Raw genomic sequence first — 9,563 nt, forward strand, 5'->3', positions numbered from 1 at the left:
AGGGGGTAAGACTCAAAAAGGAACAATGGATACTGGTGTCACTTCTGTACCAAGCAAGGCTTGCTTCGCCCCTCATTCTGACAATGTCTCCCTGTAATTCCCTGGTGCCACTGCATTGCAGCCGAATTGGCACTGGTGCTCAGAGTGAGCAGGTCCATCATGACGAAAATCTGCTCGCGGATGCAGCCCCTTTAAGAGGCTTCTGCTGCTGCTACTGCTGCAGCCTCCGTCTCATTCATCTATTCAAGATGGGGCAGCCTCGCGTCCTTGCCCTATCCTACCTTCTGCCATTGCAGGGTGACTTCTTAGATTTCTCCCTAGTTGTATGGCTTGTTCATCTAGATCCCAGGCATTTTTCCTTGCTCCTGCTCCTTGTTTCCATCACAAGTATGATTTGGTCACCAGAGGGATAAACAGAGCCTCTATCACCTACACCATTATTTTCCTCTGTAACATTTTATTTTTAAAAAATTAAAATCTCTCAAAACTATATCAGAAAAATACTCTAATTTCTATAAAATTTTAAAAAAGACTAGAAAGCTGAAAACAATTCCATATTTTTCAATTTTATTTCTATTCAATTTTATTATCTTCCTAGAAAAAATTTTTTAAAACTTAAATCATGTGCTATTTCTCAGATTCTTCTCTACTGAAGAGAAAGTGGTGCTGTCTAAACCACTTAATATACATTAGACATTGCTCATAGGTATCGACTCTATTTTAAAATGATAATAATCAATAAACTGAATTTGTCATTTTCTTAAATTTCAATTCTTTGCAACAAATCTGTCGACCATTTTTCATTTACCTTAAGTTTGAAACTGAGTTTTGCCAAAGAATTTTAACTCTGAAAAATATATTAATAGTTTGTTTAAAATCTCCTATCAACAGTCTTCAACCTATTACAAAAAGCTGTTTTAGACATTCATGTTTTTACTAATATCTTTTAAAAATATGCATTTGGCATGCTAAAGTAAAAGTGGCAAAGACAAAGAAAAAAATATATCTGGGAGACCTTATTTCAGAGTTGCAAAGGACGAATGTGCACATCTAGAAGTACCTTCTACATGCACCCAGCAATAGCAACATTTAACCACAGACATATAGCCTTCGGGGTTCCCTTCTAAGTGGTTCCCTCTAAAATGGTGCCACACCATCCCAGTCAATTTTGAAACTGAGTTTGCCACACCATACTAAGGGCACTAAACCAATGGTTATTGCTGCTACCACCTGCCTACCGCCCCACTCCTGCACAGAGACAACAAGAGATGGTAGGGCATTTGAACCAGGCTACCTACAACATGAATAAAAAGCAAGGACACTGGGACAGTGCTACACCTTCAGATTATACCTTATTCTGTTACATTAATCTGTCATTTTCCATGGGGACATATTATTTTCCATAAAAAGTGTAACCAAGAAGGGCAAGACCATTTATTTAAGAGTGACAGGCACCCAAAATATGCCAGGCCCTTGTGTTAGGTACGGGAGATACAGATAATAAAATGTCCCTGCTCTCCAGGAGCATGGCAGTCTAATGAGACAGATGTTTAAACAAAGAATAATGACAACATTACTTGAGTAATAATGATTATGGCACCATATAAGAAGTAACCACTAATTTCTATAGTTCTCTTGGAAATATCATTTTCTTTAATTTTTGAATAAGTAACACATTCTTATGGTTCAGAATTCAAAAAGTAGAAAAAGATATTCAGTAAAGTCCAGAACAGCTACCTACTTCTTATTCCCAGAGGCAAGCAGCACTGAAGTACCAGCCTTCTGCCACCACAGCCATAGGATGGCAAAAAAGACAACTAGACTCACATCAGAATAACAACCATCAGGTAAAGCTGATCCTGACTCAGGGTCCTCAGAATTATTTCAAGTACCAGGACGTTATCACTGAGTGGATTACCTGCTCACCAAATCACAAGGCTTTTCAGTCCTGATCTTCCTTAAGAGTCCTACAGCATTTCCTATTCTTCATATTTCATCTGCCTTGAGCTTAGTGAGTCCACTTTCATGCTTTTCTTCCAAATTATCCTGTCCTTCGTTCTGTGTTCTTTAGTCCATTCTTTAAAAGGTTGGTAATCCCAGGCTTCCAGTCTCAAAAATCTCCTTCACATTTTCCCTAGGCTATTTCACCCTTACCTAAATCTCAAATCTCATCTCTAGCACTGACCTCTCTTCTGAGCTCTAGCCCTTTCGTCAGTTGGTTAGATGTCTTTTAATGGCTGGCTCACAGGTCTTCACGCTCAAAATTTTCAAAACTAACCTCAACTCTCTTGTTCTGCATCTCTCCTCTTGCTGTACTCTTATCTCAGTGACTGGCATCACCACTGACTCAGCCTACCTGGGAATCCACGTTTTCCTCATTCCTCACTTTTCTTGCCTCCAACTCCTAAGAAGGTAAAGTGGTTTGTCTAGTGATGGTGGCAGAGTAGTGTGTTGTATAAAAAGCACTGGTGCTGGAACTTGATCTGAGTGCTAACTTGAGTTCTATCACTTCTTAGTTGTGTAAGCTCAAACGATTATTTAATTTCTCCAGGCATCTTTTCCTATATGCCAAAAAAAAAAAAAAATGACATCGATCTTGTTTTGAGGAAATATAATAACGAATGCAAAATGTTCAACTGTGCTTGGAATATAGGCAAGGACCACTAGCTTGCTTAACCTCAATGATTTTATTTCCTAAATATCTCGACTACTGTTTTCTCTATTCTCATTGCTACTTTATTAGTTCTGAAACTGATCATTTCTTGACATTATTAAATTAGTAACAGCCTCCCTATAAGCAATGTTTCTCCCTATAATTATTTCACCTCACTCAAACCTAATTGCAATCCACTGTAATGCCCACTCCATTAGAACACAACACTCTATCCAAAATGCAAATCTAAACATGCTATTTCCTCATTTAAAACCCTCCAATGGTTCCCCCTTGCCTTATTAATAGCTATCCGAAGTTTGGAGCATTATAATTTGAGGTACTGGGCAACTGCCTGATAAAATTTGTTGCAAAAGCATTCGGATTTTAAGGTATGCCATTTTTTTTCTATTACACAAATTTCCCAGGTTCAAAATTACTTTGTGTGGATATGTAAAGCAGGGGGTCCCACATTAATACAGTATAAACTATGGACACTTCGAAAACTCAACTGCTTTTTAAAATATTAATCTCGTCCCAAATCTGGTTTTAATGTTCTAGAACATGCTCTTAAGGGGTAGATAAGGATTGAATCTAGCATCCCCCATCTGCACATACATAAACACCTGAATGGTTAAGAAGAGCTCAAATGTCCTAACATGGCCTTAATACTTAAATATTCTATTTAGTCTAAAACATACCCGTTGAATTTGTCATCATGTTGCAAGACACAGTATGAAGTTATAATTTTTAAGCTGATCTCCTTATGCCTAAAGTCAAAGGATACTGATATCATGTCCTGAATACTGCTGATATTCTTCAAAAAATAATTTAGTCTTATCTGCCAAGGAAGCTTTATCTTTTAGAGTAGAAAGGTATATTTTAGACTAGTTTATTGCAGGCAAATAATACTTTATATAGAAAGAAAATGAGTTTAAAAAATCTTTTGTGCACATTTGGATTTCTGTGCTGTATTTGGAAGACATTTATCACACTGATAAAAACTTTCTGTTGTATATTATTTTTGACTACAAAAGTAACATTTGGCTTTCACCTTACTCTTCACCAGTGTCTTGTTCTATTCACTCTCTGGCACAACAGCTTCAATTTCAATGCCATTAAATATCCCTTAATGTAACAGCTCCCTGTATATTAATATTTAAAATATGCTGATTAAAGTTGGCACTTATAGTTGAACTTACAAAATTCTAAACATCTACTCTGCTGTGCTTAATTGCATTACCATCTTAACTTTCTGGAAAAATTAGGTAATTATAAGAATCAAACTTCTTGGGCGACTTTACAAGGATATAAAAGCTTACTTAAACCAACTTCCACCTCATAGACCAACTCACTGTATTAAGTATGTTCTCCATCCATTCTGTAAAAACCTTCTGTTTAGCTAATGCCCACTGCAGTTTTCTCTAGTGTGCCCAAACACTTCTGCTCCTATCAGCTGGGGTATATGCTTACCAAGATTTAGTTGTATTTATTACCAAACTTGATTACTCCAGCCATATTTACAGTTGCAATTTGGAATTCTGTTAAACATTAGATAAAATTATTAAATAGAGAAAACAATTTAAAGAGATAACTGTTTCTATAAAACTAAGCTGAATGCTTTGGAAATACAATGAAAGCAGGTTGCTTTCAAAACTCCTGCTTTTGGAGTAGATATTACAGTTTAAGAGCACTATAAAATATTGGAGAAATATGACATAAATGTAGAGTTCTTTATGAAGACAATTGTAAAACAACCTAAGTTCTTCTTTCACTTTCAAAAATCCCAAAATGGAAATTACAAATTATGGATTGAGTTTTTTTTTCGCAAGGCCAAAAAACAAAAACAGAAACAAAAACAAAACACATCCAACCAACCGAACAAAAATCAGTGCAAACAGCATTAGTCAAATTAAAAAGAATGTGGAATGAAAGGCAGAATGCCTCTTATGGCAGCAGAAAGAGAACACAGAAAAGGATAATCTGTTTCTTTGGTTTTGGGATAAAGCACAGGTTTAGTTCTTTGGGAAAGTAGATCTCCATAGGTCAACCATGATTTAAGTAGCAACGGCAAATAAGGTTTGAAAGATAAAGGAAGTATATGAAGCTCATATTGTAAAGCTGGTCCCCTCTCAACTAAGTTGATTGGAAAGTTGGGAGAAGCAGGGCTAGCAAGAAGAGAGAATTCATTTCAAAGAGCCATACACCTGAAGTTGACGGAAATGAGCCTATGGTTATTATGCATTTTCAGCAAGGAGATGAGCACAAGAAACACAAAGGGAGGCAGTAACGACAGGAAATTACAGCACTTTTAAAGTACTATAATTTTTGTGAAGCAAAAAATTAGCATTACAAGTAACAATGTGCACTTAAGAGTAGAATTGAAGAAGCCAGGAGCAATACTTGTAAAGTTATCTGAAACACTTATGAGGCAGGACACGCGGCCTGGAGACGTACCCTACCTCTCCAGGATGTGGCTCCGGGCTCTTTTCAGACCCTTCCCTGTCTCAGTCCAGGTAGGACACAAACCAAAACCAGTTCTATTCAGTCTGGCTGCCATCTTTGACTGAGATCTGACCTAATAATCTCATCAGCATTGCGGTAATCCTGGCTCACATGCATCTAATGCCATGACAGTTCCAGAAACATTAAATAAGAAAGCAGAAAACTGAGCTCCCTGCCCACTGTGAGGAGACAAACAAGGAAGGCTACGTCAGTCAGTACATCTCCAGCCTCAGGCCTCAAGAAGAAAAGCCCACTATCCAGAAATTCTCAGTGACTAGATCTCTGAGTTTGCCTGCTGGTCCCTCTTGAGTGTGTACTTTCCCTTCAATAAACCTTGTGCTTTCCTGTTTGATATTCATCTTATCCGTGAATTCTTTCTCATGACATAAGACAAGGACCTGATCACCGGAGTTGTGGGTCGCTTGTAAGTAATGTCTTTAATATTTTGAACATGTGTCATACATACAATCAGGTGGCTTTCTAGTACAGATTCAAGGCCACTCCAACTTAATTGTTTGAGATATTTGCCATTATTTAAGAAATCTTAACTCCTAAAGTCACAGAAAGATTAACTATTCAAGCCTCTCTTTTATAATTCATCACCCACCTGGTGCCTGCTTTTGGCTATTTCACAATGACCAGTAGAATGAGATGCTAAGGAGGAAATGAAAAATAAATTCAAATAATCATGGCCTATCTCCACCTCTCCAAGCACCTACCACACCTTCCACACTACCAGCATCTGCCACCCCCTCCCCCACCCCCCGCCGCCGCCACTACCACCACTGCTTCATGAAGGGAAACAAACTTTAAAATCTTTCGGGGAAGTTATCTGCTGGACTAGAGTCACTGTAGGATTTTGCTTTTCAATAGTATGTTTTGTTACTACACTTTAAGTACAACTACATTGACTACTAATTTATAAACCTGGAAAAGTAGATTAGCTAAAGTCAAATTTCAAAGTTGTTATACTTACCTAGATTGGTCCTACCTTGTGTATTTTAACAAAACTTATTTTTCTAGGTGCAAACATACCTAAATAAATTAAATTTAACTCCTCCATCAATTTTGAGTAGCAAATGCATCCTATGGATCTATATACGGTAACATAGGTCTTTATGCATGACATAGTTGCCCTAATTCCAAAGTTGGAAGCTTTCAGCATTAATCAATGCTGGCATAAAAATTTTAGCTTAAAATATTTCTAAGCAAAAAAAATCATTTTTGTGCTATCAATGAAAAAAACTGAGGCTATTTGAGATTATGAAGAAAAATGTATGACATCTGACATTCTCAGTTAGGATGGTTCTAATTTTAAGTCTGCTGAGTTAAAAAAAAAAAAAAAAAGCTTCACTAAACCAACTTTGAAGAAACTCAAGTTTATTTTGTGAACATCTCAAAGTAAAGTATTAGACTCACAAGAGCCCCACTGTTAAAATTTCACAGGATTTTTATATTTAATTGGTCTGGTTGTACATTGTTCAGAAAATATACCTGATAATGATTCCTATTTTAGAAGAACTGGGAGGTTTCAAAGGAGCCTCACACCACAGTTGATAGTAACACTTCGTTGGAGACAAGCATCTTTCCTCTCCATTTATTTAGTCTTTAAGCAAAACTCCCATAATTTTCTAGCCTACACTTTTCCTCGAAATTGTTTCACGTACATCTTGCCAGTAACCTCCTGGTATGCCATTTAAGAGATGTGCAAAATATCTTATTTTTTAAGCTTTCTTATAACTGAGTTATACCAATAAGACTCAAGGTATCCTCATGAGTAATAGCTATATAAATTCCCACTAATGTTATCCTTCGGTTTTCTTCTTCATTCTCCCTTATTCTCTACAGGATATCCTAGAGCATTAGAAAAAAGAAAACCTATGAATGAAAGTATTTACTCTTAACAGCAGCACACTCTTCATTGTGAAGTTCCTATGGTAAAAGTATTTTAAATATCTTATGTATTCTTTAAAAGGAAAATAATGAAATGATTTTAAATTTATGTCTGCCTATGTGAAACAGGTAAGAAACACTTTCCCTGAAATGCTTTTATACTCTATATATGTATTGGTATTAAAATCACATCCAATATACAATATCTCTTCTCAAAGTTGACTTTTACCTACAGAATCCACCAGTTCAGTAAAGGAGAAATACTTAACAGAATTCAAAGACATTTCAGGCTTATTTCCTTAATGACCAATTTGACTGTAAATCAAAATATCAATGGTTCAGCTGTTAAGTGTTTGCATTTCTTAGTTTCACTTGGCTTTGTTTTTAAATATTCTTTCTAAATAGAACAGGACATTTGAGTGCTTTACAATTTACTATCCACTTCAATAATAAACCTGGTCTAATTTTCTGGCCCAATACTTATTTGTAAAGAATATAAAGTTGGGGAAAACAGGATCCGAAATATATCCACACTAGTAAAGATTCAGTCAGGACTCCTTATATTAATAATCTAAAACTCTTCCCTACTTTCCATGACATAATCATAATTCTAAATAAGATTTCATATTTTAATAATGCAATGATATGGCTGAGTAGGATTCTAGTCTATGGAGTCTGTCTGGAGTTTGTTAAATTCATCAGAAGTAAATTTCATTAACCTGTTGGGACAGTGCAAAAACAAGACTAAAGAGCTCTTCTGTGTTTATATATCCAATAAAAATTTATTCATATACTTACAAAACATGGACACACACAAAAAAATCAGTGTAATTACAACTTCACACTCACCAAAACAATTCCAGTTGACCAGCCAAGTCATTGGGAAAGCATTCACTTACACTGACCTATTTACAAATTCACCATAAACGTTTTGAGCGAACGTTTTGAGCAAATTATCAACATTTTATATGACAATGCTTTCAGTGTTTGTTTATTCATTCAGGATCAAAACATTTAAATGTCTTACTAAAAGTTATGTTTGAATCAATAAATAGTTCCTTAAACATCATTTTCTTCTACTTCTCATTCACAGGCCAAAACAAATTGCAATTTGCTTTCCTTTGGGGCGGGGGGAATTACTTCAAGTTCAAAGATTTAAATACTCTGATATATGAAAGAAAAACAGCTTGTTATTCAAAAAAAAGGATCAAGACTAGGAGAAAATTTGGTACCCAAAGAAAAAAAACAGAAAACATAAATTATTAACATATCCAATACAATATTCATACTGCACCTCTCTCATTGTGCATCTAGATTTATATTTATCTCATGAAAGGTGGTTGCACTCCCATCAGTCCGACAAATTAAGCAGAAAAGGAAGAAATTTTATGCAAGTCACGTTGGTAAGCCGCACTGTTGAAAGGGGCTCTTTCGGTTTTAGTCGGACTTGCAGGCAAAATTTTTGAAATTTTGATCGCAAACTGACAGAAGCATTACAGACCACAGTTCAGGAAACAGCTAAGTGATTTCAAACAGGGCTCCGGTATACTTGAAATAAGCAGGAAGATAAAGAACTATGTGGAAAATGTGTTTATTCCCATGTTCTGGGAACCTTGCTAGAGGACCCTAAAAAGGCAAAAATCGAAAAAACGCGATTCGTTCCTTCTTTGCACTACCTCATCAAGCTCTATCGTGTCTGGGGCTAAAATGAGTCAACGGCGACGTCCTTCAGACTCATGTTTCGGAGAAGAAATGGGTTAACGTTAATTCACATCCCAACTGAGTAATAAAACTGGGACAAAGGTGCTACTAATTGTCGGCTGTGGTGAATAAAACCAACATCCTTACTTCTTGCTTCCCTTTTCTTTGCATAGTAAGGACACACTCATCAGAGCAAGAAGGCTTTTTCAGAAAGACTTCTCCAAGTATACCAAGTTCAAAAGAGTCAAGAAGGCCAAGAGCACAGACGAGCAGCCCGGCCAACACGGAGGCGACCCTGAGCCGACGAGGGGGAGCGGACGGGAAGGCCGCCGGAGAGGCCCCGCCACCCCGGTCCCGCCAGCCCCGCGCCCTCGCAGGGGCCCCGACCAGCTGCCCGGGATCCGCTCCGCCTCCTGCTTCCGCCTCCTGCGCCGCGTCCCTGCTCCTGGGTCTCTGCTCCGGGCCGGCGCGCCACTTACCCGCCGCGAAGGGATTTACGTAGCGGTCCTCGTCACTGCTTACGGACGCGAGGAGGTGGGGACGGCAAGCCGACCGTCGCTGAGGAGCGGCGCCGCCGCCCAGCAACCCGGCGCGGCGCCGGCTGCGGCCTCACGTTGCCCACGTCAGCTCTGATGCGGCAGCCGCGGCCTCTGCGCCGAGCCCCAACCAAAAGTAGCGCCGCAGCGGACCGAACCGCGTCCGTGCGCCCTGTCCTCCCCTCCCCCACTCCGCGACCAACTCTGGGGGGGACTCCCGGCGGAAAAATCCAAGCTCGAACTCCGCCCCCTGCCGGCCGCCAGCGGGAGTGCGGCGC

The 9,563-nt window shown here is 38.4% G+C and overlaps 1 protein-coding gene across 11 annotated transcripts in view; it reads right to left on the reverse strand.

Moving 5' to 3' along the window:
- CREM (cAMP responsive element modulator) overlaps positions 1–9,355 on the reverse strand; it is a 63,853-nt gene extending 54,498 nt beyond the window's left edge. For 9 of the 11 annotated variants that reach the window (XM_016164873.2, XM_016164872.2, XM_036228043.1 and 6 more), the window contains exon 1: positions 9,229–9,349. The gene's annotated coding sequence lies outside the window, so the exon portion shown is untranslated. Of the gene's footprint in view, positions 1–2,356; positions 5,738–9,228 lie in introns of those variants that run through there. The other 2 variants (XM_016164866.2, XM_016164862.2) reach the window with 2 other exon arrangements.
- Positions 9,356–9,563: the final 208 nt, after the last annotated feature.

The sequence above is a fragment of the Rousettus aegyptiacus genome, unplaced genomic scaffold (genome assembly GCF_014176215.1).
Source record: "Rousettus aegyptiacus isolate mRouAeg1 unplaced genomic scaffold, mRouAeg1.p scaffold_m13_p_10, whole genome shotgun sequence".
NCBI classification, from domain to species: Eukaryota; Metazoa; Chordata; class Mammalia; order Chiroptera; family Pteropodidae; genus Rousettus; species Rousettus aegyptiacus.